This window comes from Juglans microcarpa x Juglans regia, chromosome 8S, assembly GCF_004785595.1.
Source record: "Juglans microcarpa x Juglans regia isolate MS1-56 chromosome 8S, Jm3101_v1.0, whole genome shotgun sequence".
In the NCBI taxonomy this organism is placed as follows: Eukaryota; Viridiplantae; Streptophyta; class Magnoliopsida; order Fagales; family Juglandaceae; genus Juglans; species Juglans microcarpa x Juglans regia.
In genome coordinates, this window is record NC_054609.1 from 13,424,292 (window position 1) to 13,443,660 (window position 19,369).

Sequence of the window (19,369 nt, forward strand, 5' to 3'; positions counted from 1 at the left end):
TTTTCAGCTGGTTCCACATATCTTGGGCAGTTGGGCAGTTTCCAAACTCCCCAATAAGATCATTATACATGCTGCTAAGCATGGTAAAGCACGCACACCGATCTTTTTTTGCTCAGACCTGATAGGCTTCCATATCACGACGATGTTGGGAAGTATTCTCTTCATCAGGTTGTATCATTAGGTGAGATAGATTTTAAGGACCTCTTGTTCATTAAACAGATATTGAATTTTTCTATGCCACATGTCATAGTTAGTTCCATCCAATTTCTCTTCTTTAGTAAGGTTAGCAGCTACATTCTTAGTGGTCATCACTACATTCATTGCGCTAAATTGACATTAGCACACATTTAATTTTATTCCAAAATCTAACTAGACCATGGAATTTCTTCCTATATAGTAAGATCGAAAAATTTTACAAAAAACTAATAATCATCTCCCATTATATAAGTCCAAATGCCATATCTAATTAATTTTGAATAAAATTTATGGAGGTTTTTTATCTTAATCCTCAAAACTCATGCACATATAGTTCATTAATCAAATATGAAAAAATAACAATTATTGCGCTAAACACATAGCGCATAGGCTCCACCCGAAGCCCTATTGGTAATTTGGTACATCATATTAAGGTGACCTTAAAGTATATTGATAGACGTGAAACACATCCCTTTACATGGTCTCAAACAATAAAACTACATCCCAATATTACATTTCCAAAGAAAATCCTACTACAAATTTTCTAGGAAAAACAATAAATAAATAAGGATGCCACGTCATCGATATACTTATAAGTTACACCTTATACATTCACAAAAAAAAAAAAAAAAAACATACATTATACATGATTCCAATAAATTACCAATGTCAACTCCATCCATTTCTCATAAAAATAAAAAAAGCAATCATACTTGTATGCATGATAGTTCAATGGATAGAGAATTCACAACTAATGTATATAAATATCACATAACACAGAACAAAAATTTGGACTTGAGGAAGTATGACAAAAATAAAAGGTCCCAAATCTTTTTTTTTTTTCAAAAAAAAATATTTACGGCTTTTTGTTTCAATAAAAAAAATTAGCAATCAACTTTAGACACCAACACATGTTTACATTTGCCAGAAGTGTCAAAAAATGACATCGGAATGCTTTGGACGCGCCCACACGCGTTGCCTACGCGTGTGGGATTCATTTTTGCTCTAGAGGCTGTTTTGCCTCTGTTTCACTTCCCGCGACGGAGAGTGTATATTACCTCCTCCACTCACGGTGTTTTGAGACTTCTAAACTCAAAACTTAGTGATGGTAATGTGTATTCGTGTCAGTAAAGTGATTAAAAATGGATCCAAGTGGATGGGTGGACTACACTCTCTCTTACCGAGAGTGGGACTGGAAAAAAATATTGTTTATCGTCTTCTTCCTCAAGTTAAAACAACTGATTTTTTTCGATTTCGAGCAGTCATGTTCAATCAATCATAACTTACTCATACGGAGTCCAAATGTCAAGTTCAAGTTTAAAAGAAGAAAGGATTAGTTCGAGGAAATCCACAACCTCCAAGACTTACTGACTGCAACTGTTTTCATGCCTTTTCTCATTAACATGAAAGACTTAAATACAACTGGGAAAATAACAAATGCAGATTACAAGGACTCAATCCATAAAAATAGCATAACTACGCTGATATCCAACAACCCAACTACACTGATATTTAGCTAACAACCCAACCTGAAGACCTATTCTTAAGCCAAAATATTTGACTGTAAACCAACAAATTAAGAACAAGTCTTATTCTGATGTTCGCGTACATTTATTGGACCAACTAACCAGACTACTGGACTCAATTTCTACTAGACTACATAATAATAAGAGAAAATTTTATAAACGATCTGACTGTTCAACCCAAAAAAATAGCCTTCCAATAGAAACATGCCACGTACGCTGTACATGGCATCTATGTTGTGACTGCACCCTAGCAGAATCCCAATCTCATGAACCCCCTTTGTTCGTTCCCCCCTCTCCTTCTCTCCCCTTCGACATTCAGCTGCAGCATCCTCGCCCCTCACCCACCATCGGCCACCAGTAGAGAAGCCCTTCGCCCACCCGCAGCGCAGTCCCCCTTCGTTCCTCGCCCACCCGAGTTCGCATGGCTTCGTCTCCTCTCGCGACACAGAGGCTCTTGCATGGCACCCCCCTCTCGCACGACTTCGTCTCTGTCTATCTCCAAGCCGAGGATGAAGGACTGGAACTAGCCACTATTGAAGAAGACGCAGCCACCGTCGAACAGAGGTAACCCTCGAACTCCCTCTCTGGTATAGTTTCACCATTTAAATAGAAAAATTTAACTCTTTTTTTTTTTTTTTTTTTTTTTCTGTCATCAATGGTGTGGTATATCTTGTGTTAGAGACATTTCCTTCTTAATTGCCACAGTCTGCTTGGAATGTAAACCGGTGAAGAAGAAAGAAATTACAATTTACAATGTATGTCTGTGACAGTTCGGGTTAGCACAAAAAGTGTTTGATAAAAGCTCTAAGTGGGATAGTGAAGTATGATCCAAAGATGTGCCTTCCTTGACGAAGACGGGGCATTGACGAAGACGAAGATGAAGGGAGGGGCAGAGAGTTGAAAGCCTATTTCTCTTATTGTATTTTTCCTTACGTAGCAACCATTGAATGGAGGGCTGCTTTTGGCCGTTTATTAGCCCAACCGTTGCAAAGCGTTTCACTAATAATAAACCAACACCTGGGCCTTTTGTGTAGACTATGACCCAGCCCATACGCACATGACACCAAATTAAGCATATGATATATTAAATTAAAGCTAATGAACCCAGCTTTCTAACCATATAAAAATTATTACAAAAAAAAAAAATAGATTTGTTGGCTAAAACTTGGTTCAATGTGACGGTCCAAACAAGAAGTTTCAAAACTAGGGTTTTGGATTTGTTCTTCTATATACAACGAAACTTCACCAAATTTAATAGACATGTTTCTGACATTATAATGATCATTTTCATGTAAATAATTCAATCTTAAACATGTCATACCGTAGCTTCTAATGAAAAATCCGAAACACAATAGACCATAGCATATCATTAATAACATGCTTTAAACTCATTCTAAAGCATCAAACAACTTATTCACATGGACAAAAATAAGCAATATAGGCTCTAATACCAATATTAAATAAGGTTAAATCGAATTATCTCAAGTAGCAGAATTCCCACAAGGTCTGGTTTTTTGCTCGTCTTACAGCTTACGTCACTTTGTTGTTTGCACTTCTACGTCATTTAGGAGGTTACAAGAGTCTCCTAGAAAATTCCACATTTCAAGATCAAGAGATCTAGATAGTTTCTCTAGAAAAAATGAAGAGAGAGAGGAGTTTTTTGTCTTCTTGTATGACTCTTTTTTTCACATCTTACACAAATGATGTACGTCCTCTTATCTTAAAAGAGACATGCCTGGAAGTTAATTAACTTCCTTAAATATGTGAAAGTTAAATAACTTCCATTGAGTTGTGATAGTGATGGTGAGTTAACAAATAACTTCCCCACCAACATGGACACTACTTGGTCATGGTATTTACCCATTACCAACAAGTGGTGCTACTCTGCCATCTAGGTATGCTACTCTTTGTGCCGCCTAGTACAATTTACATTTTAAACATATTGAAACATTTTTAAACAATAAAAAAATAATAATATACTAATAATCACTTACTTAACTATTAAAAAAATTAAATATATGAATAGTCAAAATGTTGGAACAAAATGAGGAGGCATAATAACATTTATCTTCTAATAGTATATCGTTCTGCACTACTTCAGCAATACTCATTCAAAAATCTATACATGATTTCCCTCCCGCCAAATCAATCTCCCCGCCAAATCATTCTGCTCCGTCCTGTGGGACCAGCAAGCCCTTCACCTCGTCACGGCCTCCTCTTCCGATCCCTCCATCTCCATTCACGACCTCTTCTTCCCTCAACTGCTCCCAAGATCCTCCGCCACCACCGTGATGGCGTCACCGCCCTCGCGATTAGCCCCAACTCCCTGCCTCGCTTCTGGATCCGTGGATCACTCCGTCAAGCTGTACAAGTTTCCAGGTATCCTATTGGTGTTATTTCCCTTTTTGTGCCGCGTCTGGAGTTTGTGCAATATAAGTTTGTGCAATACCGCGTCTGGGGTTCATTTTGGGACTTTGGACAGAAAAACTTATATTTCTAAATATTGACTATGTTTCTTAGAATTGGATGATTTGGAAACTAGGTGTGATTTTGGGTTTAGGGAAAAATTAGGTCTAATTCGAATTCTGTTTCTTTATTCCTCTGTTTATTGTGGTTATTTCTTTATTTAGATTCCGTAACTGGATGGTTTTCAAAAATAGTTGATAAGATCAGTTGTCAATTCTAGAAGTCTTTGGTAAGATACTAATATCAATTGTGAATTCCCACTATTACTCATTGAATTATTGTTAGTTTAAATCTTGGAGGCCTCAGCCAAGTATAATCATCTTAAAGCTTCATTCAGCTTGTTTTATTTCGTCTGATTGATTGCACGAGACTATTTTTTCTTTTTTCTTTTTTTTTTTTTTCAGGTGGAGAGTTCGAGACTAATATCACTAGATTCACGCTGCCAATACGAGCCCTTGCATTTAATAGATCAGGGAGTATGTTGGCAGCCGCGGGAGATGATGTAGGGATTAAGCTAATCAACACAATTGACGGTTCAATCGCCAGGGTTCTTAAAGGACATAAAGGACCTGTCACTGGCTTAGCTTTTGACCCTAATAGTGAATACTTAGCATTGATTGATTCGACTGGGAGTGTCATTTATTGGGAGCTCCATTCTGGAAGAACATTGCACACTTTAAACGGCATAGCTCCTGACACTGGTTCAGACCTTTCTGTCATGAATGTAGTTAGCTGGAGTCCCGATGGGGAGACCTTGGCTGTCCCAGGTTTGAGAAATGATCTGGTGATGTACGATAGAGATACGGCTGAAAAGCTGTTTTCATTGAGAGGCGATCACATACAATCCTATTTGTTTCTTTTCTGGGTCACCCAATGGTAAGTACTTGGCCACTTCTGGTCTAGATAGGCAGGTTCTGATTTGGGATGTGGCTCAGAAGCAGGATATTGACAGGCATAAATTTGATGATAATATATGTTGCATGGCATGGAAGCCCATTGGCAACGCACTGGCTATTATTGATGTTATGGGAAAGTATGGTGTATGGGAATCAGTTGTTCCTTCGTCAATAAAATCTCCTATTGACGATGTTCCAAATTTGCAATCAAAGAATAGTAACGGGCTCCTTTTGTTTGATGAAGATGAACAAGATGTTAATGTATCTGGTAGCCTAAGTGATCTTTGTGAAGATAGTCATGGTGAAACTGAAGCTCCTTGCATGAAAAGGCTACGCAAGCAATCTGCATATGAGGAAAATTTCAGTGAGGGTGGTAGCGAGGAATGGAGCTTGCCTCCTAAGGTTGATTCCCGTAAGAAAATGAATTGTAGAAACAAAGAAAGCTTGAATAGGAACGAGGGGCTAAGAAGCATAATGACATTTGCCAGGATGAAAATGCAGGAGGCATTTCAGCCAGGTGCTACTCCAGCGCAGCCTGAAAAAGGCGCTTTTTGTGCTATATTATGGCTGGAAGTATAACCACTATTGAACATGATGGATACTCCCATATAGAGGTAATCCATGCCTTTGGTTAGTTAGTCTCAGTTTCTAGTCTTTCCATAATTGTTCTTTTTTCGCACTCACTTTTTATTCAGAGCTTGTATGTAGCCTGGAGTGACTGAGTTTTGGACTCATAGTTCAGTGATTTCGATACAGATAGACTTTCATGATACTGGTAAAGGCCCAAGAGTTCCGTCAATGACAGATCATTTTGGCTTTACAGTGGCTGCATTAAATGAGAATGCAAGTGCTTTTGCAAACTCTTGCAAGGGCGAGAAGAACATGAGTACTCTTATGTATCGCCCATTTGGTACCTGGGCAAATAACAGTGAGGTATGATCATTTACCTTTTGAGCATGTTCATGCTAAAATTTGTGTTAGTTAAGAAATGCACATGGCCTATGTTTTACTGTCTGTCCAGACTCCACAATGAATGTGAAGTTTTCAGTGTTCTGACTTTGTATGTGTATTGCCAACCCAGTGGTCTATGCGATTAGAAGGGGAAGAAGTGAAGGTCGTTGCACTTGGTGCTGCCTGGGTAGCTGCAATTACAAGTTCTAATTTTCTTCGCATCTTTACTGAGGGTGGTTTGCAGGTTAAATAAACATCATAAATATATTAATCGACCTGTTGTTTTGTTTGGTTCTTCCTAATGGGTTGAATTGCCAGGTCTTCTCAATCATGATATTAGGGATTTATGCTATCAATTTTTTGTTCTGTCATCCTTGGGTATTTTCCACAAAATGGTGTAATTTCCCCAAGATGGGGGATTGCATGTATAGGCAGCACCAAGTAGGAAGAGGGAGAAAATCTTATAAACAGATGTAGTGACCTAACTTGAACGAGTAATGGAGATAGAGAACTATGTATTCTTTCGTTATTCATCTAATTTATCTTCTAGTGATACATCTGTAAAATGTAAAGTAGTTCTTCAGATATTTGTGGGTTTCTTTCTGTTAAAGAACTCTTATCATGCATGGAAAACTTCATGGATACATTTTTCGGTCTTGCAATTCTCGAAAGTAAAACAATAGCTGAACAGTTGCATTGTAAAAAGCAATAATCGAAAGATTGCCTGTAGGAAATAGCATTGTTCCATTTCTGGTGGAAAATTCAAAATTATGCATTTTTGGATTCATTCAGCTGAAAAACGAATGGACAAGTTCCCGTTCAATTAATGGGTTCTGTGGTTCCTGAAAATATGATTTCGCATAAATTCTAATGTATCAGTCCTGTATTTAGACTTATGTGAAATGATAATAATAATGAGCTTTTTCTGTGCACAAATGTTTTGATTCATTCGATTCATTGCAGAAACATGTTCTTTCACTTGATGGGCCAGTGGTAACTGCAGCAGGCTTCAAGGATGAACTTGCAGTTGTCACTCATGCTTCTGACTGTCTTCCCTCATATGATCAGGTCTTGTTTCAATCTACCATACTCTGTTTTGAGGGTACTGATTAGTCCAAGGCTCAATCTTGACTCGTCTTCATACAACTTAGGACAACAACATTTACAAAGGCCACAACCAATAGTCCTGAAGTCTAAGTTAATACTAGTGTAAATTTGTGGACAGAATGGTTAACTGTCTGTCTGGTGAAGACTGTGTCAGACTGTCGGCATTGTTGATCGGAACTTGTGATCACTTAATATATTATACTTGCTGAAAATTAAATGTAAGACCTTCTGTAACATGCAGATGTTGGAGTTCAGAGTATTCAACATATCTAATGGAACCCAGCCTCTCAGGGGACGCTTGCCACTAACTCCTGGTTCACATCTAACATGGTTTGGGTTTAGTGAAGAAGGTCTTTTAAGCTCTAATGATTCTAAGGTGTAATCTCAATTCTTTTCTCAAGTCATGTGACTTTTTGATGCTGAAGACTGCTTTTCTTAATTTTAGATCTTGATTTTAAAATCTGTAGGGCGTGTTGAGAGTTTTTACTAACCAATATGGTGGCAGTTGGCTCCCACTCTTCAGGTTAAAGATTCTTCTAAGAAAAATAAATTTATTCTGCCGGTTAAAATTTTTTCTGTAATAACCTCCTAGCCCTGTACTTTATTTAGTAATGATTTGCCATGCAGTGCTAGTAAAGAAAGTCTGCCGAAAACTATTGGGTGGTTGGGTTGAATGCAAGCAAGCTGTTTTGTATTGTTTGCAAATATCCAGACTTGTTCCCCCAGGTATAATAGCTCATGACTTCTCATTCTGCTTCATCTTTTGTCAACTATTTCTTGAATTTCTCCCTCTCTTCAGGTGATGCCCAAGCCAGTTCTCACTCTACTAAATCTTTCATTTCCTCTTGCATCCTCCGACCTTGGAGAAGAAGCCCTTGAAAATGAGTTTATACTGAACAGGTTTGACCTTTCTTCCCCTTATATTTCTCAGCTTATTTTCTTATTATTGTCTCACCCATCTGTTGTTTTTCTAGTTGTAATCCTCATTTTATGTTAATGTCTGGTTTTTGAGAAAGAACTACGTGCTTTTTATTTTTACAACTGCTGTCAAGCTGCTGAAACTTTTAGATGTATATACTTTGCAGATTCAAAAGAGAATGGAAGAAATGACTGGTGCTGGTTTGGACACTACTTCACTTGATGATGAGGCTTTTAGTATGGAAGTAGCTCAAGATAGATGCATCTTGAGGCTTATTGCATCCTGCTGCAATGGTGAGTATTTACGATTTGTTGTAACATAAAAAGAGGATTCATGTTTTTTTGTCTGTGCTAGCCCCTTTTCCTCTTTCTATAATTTAGATTCTGACAAATAAAATTAAATATCATTGCCGTGCTTACTTGCGGTGGTTATATCAGGTGATAAGCTTGTGAGGGCTACTGAACTTGTGAAACTTTTAACAATGGAAAAAATCTGTGAAGGGTGCAATCAAGTTTATTACTGCACTGAAGCTTCCTAACCTGGCCGAACAGTTCATGTAACGCCCCGGTCCCGCAGGGATCGAAGAGTTACTCCCTATGACTTAACTCACAATTCATCAATATATTTACGGACTCCAAAATATAAAGTCATCAGAATACTACAAAATCTCTTAATAAAATTTGCCAATTCTCAAAAATCTTCTATGAGTAATCCACTATGCTTAAATAATCATCTCACCAATGCTCCATAATCCTGATCCTTAGTTGAATTATTCAAAATCATCTGAAAAATATTTGGAGATAAGGGGTGAGTTATCAACAACTCAGTAAGCAGAGAACATATACTAGTGTGCAAACATGAGCATTTATCAGAATTCAAAATGCTGAACAAAATATTTTTCCTTTCAGAATGCAAAATCAGAACATGTTACAAAAATATCAGAGCGAAACTTTTAGAAAATATTCTTATTCAAAGTCTTTTGGCATAGCATAACTTACCACCATCATACTAGAATATCATATCACATCAGAGGTCATGTTTAACCCCCGTGGTAGGGTTGTGCAAACTTCGATTGCTAATAGAGCAGAAACAAAATGTGAATCTTCTCCTTATTTATTTTCGAAGCCCCGAGGGTGCACACAGGAAAGACCACCAGAAAATCACTTTGTTTCCAAAGTGGATGTACCAGAAACAGAATAGTTGGTACCAACCCAAACAGAATCCACTATTAGCACCTGTGGTAGGTCAAACAGATCACCATCCACAAACCAAATCCAGATTCAGAATATCATGCCAAAAGTTTTTAGAAATCACATCATATCATATCAGAGTACAGAACATTTTCGGAATAGAACAAAATCAGATTACAAAATATAATTTATGCACAAAATTTCATATTCGCTATCTTTTGCAAGGTTCAGAAACAAAATGTCAAAAATAAGTTCATGTCTACACCAGTCATGACATCAAATTCTTTCTTCTTAAACATAATCTTATGAGTAATGCAGAACAAATAACTGAGGTAGTTTAAATTTTTTTTTATAACCAAACATGTATATTTTTCAAAAATCAACCTCAGGTCATTTTATTTTATGCAAAGTCTAACATAAGAACTCCGCTTACCTGGACTTTTTAGTTTTTTTAGAAATTTTCTCAAAAATGTCGAACAATAATTAATCGTCACCTATAAAATAATCACTTAATTCTCGTAAATTTTCAATTAATCACGTATTTCGATATTTAAGCCTAAGCTTCTAAAATAATCTATTTAATTCCTTAAAACCTAAAATTATAAATCATCACTTTCTAAAATCATCAATGTTGATTTAATAACTTTGACTAAAACATTTAAAAGTCTGATCTATTTATTATTGAAAACAAACTATAAACTTTAATACTACATAATATAATTATCCTAAAATATTTTAAAATAAACCCTAACTATTTTTTAATAGACTAAATCATATCTAATGTGTAAAAATAACATTACACGAATATCGTTTACTCTTAAAATAAATATTTACTTAATAACATGTTAAAATACTTAAGTGATTTCTGTAATCATAATTAAATAAAAGTTTATTAACACATAATAAAAATTTTAAAACACCTTAGCATAACTTGTAGTTCAAAGGGTAAAAAAGTAATTAATAATATTGGTGCAAAATATAGCTTAGAAGCATGGAGTGCACTTACATAAAACCAAATTCTTTGAATAACGCAGTAGCTACGTACGCGATGGAGGTTCACCGTGAAGAGTGGAGCTGCGACGGAGTTGGGTGCGGTGGGCAGCGATGGTTAATACGGCGGTGCACTGGAAGAGAGAGAGTGGTGAGAGAGAGAGAGGAACCTCACGTAGAAAAAGAGAGACGGAAAGAGACGGAGAAGAGAGTGGGTGAGTTCGGTGGAAGCTTACCGAAAGGAGAGCGACGGACCTGGATGGAGGGCAGTGCCCGGCGAAGCTCTCTGTGCGGTGGCGATGTCGTGGAGGAGGTTGGCAGCATAGGGTGGCAGGTTGGTTGCACACGATGGGAAAAACTACTTCCTCTGTTTCAGGGGTAAAAAACAGAGTATTTCGTGGGTGCCTTTCCTTCAACAGTCGGGTGATGGTAGTTGGCTTTCCGTGGTGGTGAGGAAGGGCTGGAGGGTGGTGCGCTGTTTGCAAGGAGGAGTTGTTGGCTATGACTTCGAGTGGCAGGGCAACGGCGTGAGGTTTCTTCGCATAGAGGGGTGACTCGTGATGGGCTTCCGTGGTGGGAGGATGCGGCCTGGAGTTGAGCGGCAGCTTGGTGGTCACGGCCAGGCAGCTCAAGGCTGGTGGTTGGATGTGAACGTGCTGACGGCAGGGAACGAGAGGTAGTTATGCGTGGGTTGCTGCGGCTGAGAATGGTTCGATGGTGAGTGGACCGACGGCTTGTGGAGGTGTAGATGCGATTTTGGGGCTGTTTCTACGGTGGAAAGAGGCGTGAAATAGGAAGACAATAGCAGTTACGTGAAGGAGATGATTCACTGAAAACAATAGGCTGCGGCTACTTCTTTTTTTGGAGAAAAATACATGTATATAAAGAGTTGATTGGAAAAACCCTATATGAGAACCAAAAGGATGGGGGATGTGCATGAGAGACGGCATGGCACGGTGACAGGGGTGAAGACGTGCAAAGTGTGGAGTCTGGAAATTAATTCACATGGAAATGGGTTTTGGTGCAAGGCTTGGGCCTTTGGGTGATCGGCTAGGTCACATTTTTTAAAAAAATTTGGGCCCACGGTTTGAATAGCGAAGCAAACCTATAAAACGTTATTTCTTGAATTTTGGACCCCGACTCAAATAAAAAAAAAAAATCCAACTTGTTTTAAAAAATGATCTCCGCCCATAAAATAATATTCTAAAAATTTTCACTGGCCTTTTCATATACTTAACCCGACAAAGAGAAAACAAAAGGGCTTGACGCTAGGTTCGGGTGTTACAGTTCAATAGCGTATTGGAGGTAAGCCTTTTTCTGAAGGGTGCGCAGCTCTTTATTGGTCAAGAAGTTGAACATTTTCATCTTCTCTGCATATAACAGGAAAGGTTGCTTAATGAAGCTAAAGGGACGAAGCAAAAACCTCTCCCAAACTCAGTGGCTCATGTTGCAGTGAACAAGACCTTAATTTCTGCTGAAAAAAATCAAAACAACGAAGAGTGCTATTCCCTTGTCATCACCAAAATTGATTGCTCCTTTGTTTACCAAGAAGGCCAAATCACAGGAGGTTTCTAGAGTTGGAATACAGAAAACGGAACAAAACCAAATTCCAGTGTTGGATTACATTGAAATGGAAAAGGAGATAGAGGAGGGAAAAAGCTATGGGGAGGTAAAGAAGTTTGGGGAAATGTCTAGAATACAACCAAATCGCTCATCTAATCCATTTGTAAAGTCATCAAACAAGGAGGCAAATAAATTAGTGGAAAATCAAGTACAATCTCATCGCCCATCTAGTCCTTTTCTGAAGTCATCTATCAAGTGAAGCCCCTTCAGTTTGATCCTTCCAATTTTGTAATGTGAAGATTGCAGTCTCAAGAAAAGATAAAGATCAATCCATGTTATCCGGCGTAACCTGAGCTAAAATGGTCTATACACCTGCAGTTTGTCTTCCATCTTGTTTCTGGTCTGGCTCACTATATAGAGGCACACTACAATATGTAGAACTATGGATGTCTTGTTCTATGGTTACGTATTTGAGAGATATTAGGGGCTTCATTCTTGTCTTATGCATTGTTTATTTTTTATCCAGTTGAGCTAGCTTTGTTTATTTTTTATTTTTCAAAACGCATTGTTAGATTCCTCTCCACGCTTTCCTCATTGTCCACGTTACCTCCATTCAAACTTTTGCTTCTCCTCCTGCGTTCTCCCTCCACACTTTGGATTCACGCCCTCTGCCGTGTTGCAGTAGGTCCGCCTCTGATTGACCAAAGAATGACGAATTTGGCAGGCTGTTGTGAAGCTCTTCTCTAAAGGTCTTCTCTTTTTAGTCCTCTCTCTCTATGGCAATCTCTCTCTCTCTCTAAGAAATTGTAGTAAAACACAAAACTTTCGGATTAGAACATCTGGTAGGGGACGAATAACAGAGAATAAATTGTTGGTGGGTTAGGTAGCAATAACAGAGAATATTTGGGAAGGGACGAATAAAGCTCTGTTATTGCTGGATTAGAAGCTTTCGGCATACCTGGGAGGGGACGAAAGTCGATCTTGGGTGGAAAGCTGCAGTGATTTATGGGTGGAAAGCTATATAATTTTCTTTGCTATTAGGTTTATTGAAACACCCTTCGTTGGACTAAAAAAAAAAGAAAATAACAGATTTCTTCTATTATATTATTCGTTATTCATTCCCTCCTTTGAAATTGAAGGATTGTATTAGTGGGATTTTGAAAGTAATTTTTTCTTATAGGAAAAGAAAAAGTCAACAATTGTTTATTTGTCTGCAGAAATTATTATGGGAGAAATTATTTGGGTGACAATACTCTCAACGTGAGTATTTAATGTGGATTAATTTGAATTATTGTATGCCGAGGGCTAAAGGTTAAGAGTTTTATTCTTGAAAAGATACAACAAATCAATTAGAGTGATTCAATCTACCATTAGAATGATTAAGAATAATTTAGACATACCCATTCTTTATAGTAATTGCTTTTTCTACTAATGGCAAGCAAGCTATGGATATCGAAATGTGATCAAAGTGCGAGAAAAAAGTTTATATGATAGTTTTATAGAAAAATATTTTAAAAATTGAGTAATGATTTTTTTTCTTCTTGGATTTTCGTTCTATGAACTGAGTTAAAATAGCGTGATGGACAAAGAGAAAGATGAAAGGTCACCCAGGCCTTCTACATCAAATCCACCGACTTAAGTATGATACACATTGGTCATTTATAAATCTCATTGTGTTGATATTACCAATTAGTTAATGTGTTTTTATTTGTGTATTATAGGGATATTATGGTCCAGAAAATATGTACTATCTGCCATTTATGATGCATCCAAATGCATATCCAAATTCATATACATACGCATGGGGTAGCCAGGTAAATTCCTTTCTAGCTTTTTAAATATTTTCTTACGTGCATTTGAACCGTTCTAACACCATGCCTAATTATAGCTCTCACCAATGGCACCTTTACGACCAATGTTCGTCTATCTTTTGTTGAGTGATGTGGAGGAGTTGGGCCGTATTCAGCCAATGATGGTGAAGCTTTCTTTCTAACTCTTCATTTTTTTTTCTTATGTGCATTTGAACCGTTCTAACACCGTACTCAACAAACTATCCAGATAGATTCTTTTCTAACTCTTTAATTTTTTTTCTTATGTTCATTTGAACAATTTTAACACCGTGTCTAATTACAATCTCCATCAATGACATACCCTCCGTCCAGTATTTCAGAGGAGTTGAGAAGTTTTGAAAAGACGGTAAGTAATGCGGAGATCACTGTGCCATTTATATCTGAAAGTGAAAATAATTTTGGAGGTACATCACTTTTAACCTGAAGAGTACACATCCTTTTGAGTTGCATATAATATAAATGTGGGTTAATTACACTTTGCCCTTGAACTTTCACTCAATTGACAATGTGCCTCCGAGACTAATAATTGCATCAAACTGGACTCTCGAACTTTTAAAATTTTCCAATCCCCCCATTCCGTCTACCAGCAACGTTAAATCTAACAAAAATTCATTGCACGTGTTGCTCAAGTGCATAACATTCATTGCAAAGATGCAATTTCATCTAATTTATTATCATTGACCATATAAAATATAAAATAATATATGCTAACAATTAATAATAAATCATAAATCATTAAATATTTTTTTTATTAATTTATATATGGTTAATGAATATCAAATAATTTTATTGTGTACATAGATTATTCATACTTGCTTTCAGATTAGGTATAAAATAATTTTATATATGGTTAATGATTAATGATTTATTATTAATTGATAGCATATATTATTTTATATTTTATATGGTCAATGATAATAATTAGATAAAAATTATATCTTTGCAGTGAATTTTCATTACATTTGACGCTGCTGGTAGACGAAAGGGAGATTAGGAAGTTTTGAAAGTTCGAGGGTCCACTTTGATGTAATTATTAGTTTCAGAGGCATATTGTGAATTGAGAGAAAGTTTAAGGGGCAAAGTGTAATTAACCCTATAAATGCTTATTCAAATTATACATTTATATTTTCAAAAATATTATTGGACGTAGAGCCAGAGATTGAGGAGATAAATGAAGTATCATTTGCTGATGACTGAGTTGAGGAGGTGCCCAATCCTAGCAATATGGCATGAAAGTTGTCACTGATCATGAGCTTATGGCCTGTTACAAACGATATGCCAAGCAACAAGGTTTTGATGCTATAACACAAAGGATGAAGAGAGAGGAAAATGAGAGTGTGAAGTATTTGACAATTGGGTGTGTGCGAGGCGGCAAGTACCATGCTACCTATAGTAATATCACGAGGCCACGACCAACTATTAAGAAAAATTTTAAGGCAAGGATAAATGCTCACGTGAATGGTACTTGAGTGGTGACCACTGTAGAAATTGCCCATAATCATAATACTGTCAGTCCACAAAAGTATCAATTTTTTAGATTGTGCAAGTGTTTAGACGAATGTAATCAGAGGATGCTCGACTTGAATGACAAAGCAGGTATTAGAATGAACAAGAATTTCAGCGCATTTGTTGTTGATGCAGGGGGTTCGAGAATCTTGATTTTTAAGAAAAAGACTGTTGAAATTTTATTGACAAAGCCCGACACTTAAGGTTGGGTAAATGAGGTGGTGAAACACTTACTGATTATTTTAAGAGGACGAGATTGATGAATGATGATTTTGTTTATGTGGTTGATGTGGATGAGGAATTGAGAATTAGAAATATGTTTTGGGCTGATGCACATAGTAGAGCAGCAAATGATTCAATGCAGGGTTGAAGGCTTCTATCCAGAGTGCACTATATGATTCACAGACATGCGCATAATTTGAGGAGAAGTATGGGCAACTTATTCAGAAGTATGACCTTGGTGATAATACATGGCTACAAGGGTTGTACAACGAGAGGTCGTTCTGGGTACCGGCTTACCTTAAAGGAGTATTTTGGGCGGGTATGAGCACTACACACTGGTCTGAAAGCATGAATGCTTTATTCGATGGGTTTGTGCATTTTGGGACGAGTTTGAAAGAATTCGTTGATCAATTTGACAATGCGCTGAGAAAGAAAGTGGAGGTCGAGACGACAGCTGACTTCAATTCCTCCAACCAAACCATCCCATGTTCATCTCCATTCCGCATGGAGAAACAATTTTAAGCAGTGTATATGAATGCGAGATCTAAATAGGTTCAAAGAGAGATGTGAGGGATGATTTTATGTAACTGCATACTTATCAGCAAGGAGGGTTGAATTTCCACCTTTGTGGATGAAATCACGATTGATGATAACCATGCCAAAAGCGTCATGTACTCAATTTACTTTAATGAGGAGTGTGATGTGAAATGCACATGTGCGCTGTGTGAGATGAGGGGGATTCTCTGTAGACATGCATTGAACGTTTGTTACATGAAGAAGATTCGTGCGCTACTGGATAAGTAAGTCTTGGATTGATGGAGAAAGAACTTAAAGATGAGATATACAGTGGTAAAAAGTAGCTATGATGATTGCGGCACAATGCGGACTCACGGAGGTATGAGGTTGTGGTGAAACGATGTCTAAAATTTACGACACGTGTATCCCCAAGTGATGACCATGTTAATGCATTTATGCGCCATTTGGATGAGTTTTAGAATCAATTTAAGGGATTAACACTTGAGTCTGGTTCAATCAAGGTAAAAGAGAATTTGGTCATAGACAATGGTAAGAAAATATTAAGTCCACATGTTGTCAGAGAGAAGGAGAGGCCGCCAACGAAAAGGAAAGTTCCACTTGTGAAGAAGGTTGCGACTAAGAGAAAGAAGAAACAAGTAATAAATTTTTATGTGTATTAATTCTCTATTGTTTCTCATTGCATGCATATTACTTTCTAATGGATGTGTATTTTTTAGTTTGAAAAGTATTTAGACTTACAAAAAAATATTTGATGACGAATCACAGAATGGTGAGGAATCGGAAGCTCAAGTTGGTGTTAACGTTGATAGATTTGGTGCTACTATTGATGATTTTGTTGTTCTAACACAGTGTAGTACTGTCATAATACCAACGCCATCGGGCAAGGAGGTGTGAGGTCGTTGTTGTAATTTGATATTTTGTTGTATTAGGAGACACAGAAAACTGGTTGAACTGTCTCTAATCTTTATCTTTTTCTGTTGGAGATTTTTGAATTTTGGGACATTTTCCTTAACCTGTTGGATTTGAGAGGTTGTGTTCTTTTATGATGTCTTACTTTATAAAAAGTAAACAAACAAGACTTTTGAGTTGGTCCATCGAAGCACTAAACTTTAGTGTGATTGGTTGAAAGTTAAATTAATTATTAAAGCTTATTACTTGCACACAGGATCAATCTCTGCCTCGGATTTGAGTATCTTTCTTGCTGATGCTTAACAGATTTTAGGAATCTCAATTTCTTGGTGTGAAAATTAGTGAAACATGAATGCAATAGAACAAATAAAGCATTGTTTCTAGTCACTTCTAAGTTCAGCTTAACAGTGATGCATCTTAAATGTGTCTGGTGCTTCATCAAAATATGAAATGTTGTGTTTGCACGTTTTGGGGTTTCTCATCATAAAAATAAAGATATAAGAGTTGGACCCAATATGGTACATGTAAATAAAAAATAAGAGTTTTCAAACCTACCTAAAATAAGGTTGTCAAAATAAGGAATGGATTACATCATACAGGCCTTACCTAAGATTACATAAAAAATTATTACAATTGATAACACCTAGTACATATACATAAAAATGCGTGCACATCTATTCTCTACAATCTGTTTTTTAATTTTCTTATCTTGCTTGTGTAGAGCATTCTCTCTCTCAATTAGTTTATCTTTATTTTTCTAAACTTCATACTCGCACAACAATAAATCATCCTTCATTTTTTGAACTGCATTCTCTCTTGTCCAAATTTTCTTCTCAACCAGTTGAAGTATATCTACCCCATATGAAAAATTGACATCTTGCTTCTCCCTGCATATAATTTGAGAATTTCAAAAGTTAAAAATGACAAAAGTTTGGGAGGTCTTTAATGGGGCTTTTAAGCCACATTAACAAGTTGGTGATTCTATTTGAAACGCATCAATAACACATGATGATTGACTCGATACAAAAGGTGATCTAAATGAAATAGTGAGTACATTTATTGTCAAAGTAAACAACCAACAGGGTCCTAACTGCTCACAGGGTTTCCGGGATGAAGAATATATCAATAAATAAAATAAATTAGTGAAACTGCTCAAAAGCAAGCAGGACAATGATTGGTGTATATAACTTTTCAATTTAAGAGAGGTAGGTCTCTAATTAAAAGCAGGTGACGAGTATGGTGTAAAAGATGCACTGCTTAAAAATTTTAGTTTCTTTCTTATCTGAGGAGAAACACAGTTCCTACTTTATATATGCTTTTACTAATTACTCTCTTAATTTTAATATCAAATCAAAAGGGTAGTTGTCTTTCATCTATCTATTTTTCTTAATTCTCGGACCTATACATGGAACTCAGCCACTACTGATGCATATATTTCTATACCAGTCAAATCATAACCCTACTGCACCAAACTTCCTTTGTCATGCAGAAGTGAGCTAGCAAATACGCAAGGAACCAGAAAAATCTTACTTTTATAAATCCAAACTCCAAACTGTTCATCTTCTACCAAATTAAAGATTCCAAAACCCTTAAAATTAGAGTTCCAATCTTAGTTGCCATGCAAGTGTAGCCTAGCTTTTGTTTGCAAAAGTCAGAATCCTAAGCTACAGTACTAACAACTAGGAAAAAGGTGAAGATGAGAGGTGAATCCAAATCTCATTCTATTATGTAATATGAACTGCTTAAAATCGATCATGTAGCATAAATAATCCCCCCTATCAAGCATAAAAACACTCAGCTTAGAAATCATAAATCAATCATACCTACAGATCCCCAACTCAGAAATAAAAAAAATATGAGCAATAATAAAGATCTAGGGTTTGGTTGGTGAGGATACCTCTCAAATCTTAATAGATCAGACGAACGTCATGGGGGGAGAGGAATCTCGAAGAGGGATGCGCGGGAGGGTTTCTTAGAACTCTTAGCCTTTTTCTCGAGGGGTGTCAACAAGGGAGAGGGCTTCGGCAGAGGGATTTTCGTGGGGATTTTTGGGACCTCTTAGGGCACGCTTCAAGGGGTGTCGATAGGGGAGAGAACTACGATCCGCTTTTGTGAGGGGGGGAGAGGGATTTGCAGAGGGAGGGGGAGAAGAAGCTTTGGGCAGGGAAGGGGGAGAGTAAAGAATGAGGAAGGGGGGAGAGCAAAGAAGGAGGGAGTACATATCTAGGGACCGAAAGGCGTAATTGAAGCTCTGGACCGTTTTGAAAATAAACCCAGTTTCCCACTTCACTGGTGTGTGGTATTGGAGAGTAGACCGACCTCAAAGTAGAATTTCTCATTTTTTAATTTTGTGCTGAATTTGCACTGAGTATACAAGTGGCATCAAACACATTTGTTTATTTATTTCCAAGTCCTTCACATCCGAGTGCACTATAATTAAACTCAAATGTCTCAAAAGATTCCACGTGTCATGTCATGTCATGTCATGTCATAGTGGTTGCTATAGCAGCTCTCGACAATCCTCTAATTGGACTGTCAAGGA

General features: G+C 37.1%; 1 pseudogene; it reads left to right on the forward strand.

Annotated features, from left to right (window-relative positions):
• Positions 1–2,142: 2,142 nt before the first annotated feature.
• On the forward strand, positions 2,143–12,304 carry LOC121244241 (annotated as a pseudogene).
• Positions 12,305–19,369: the final 7,065 nt, after the last annotated feature.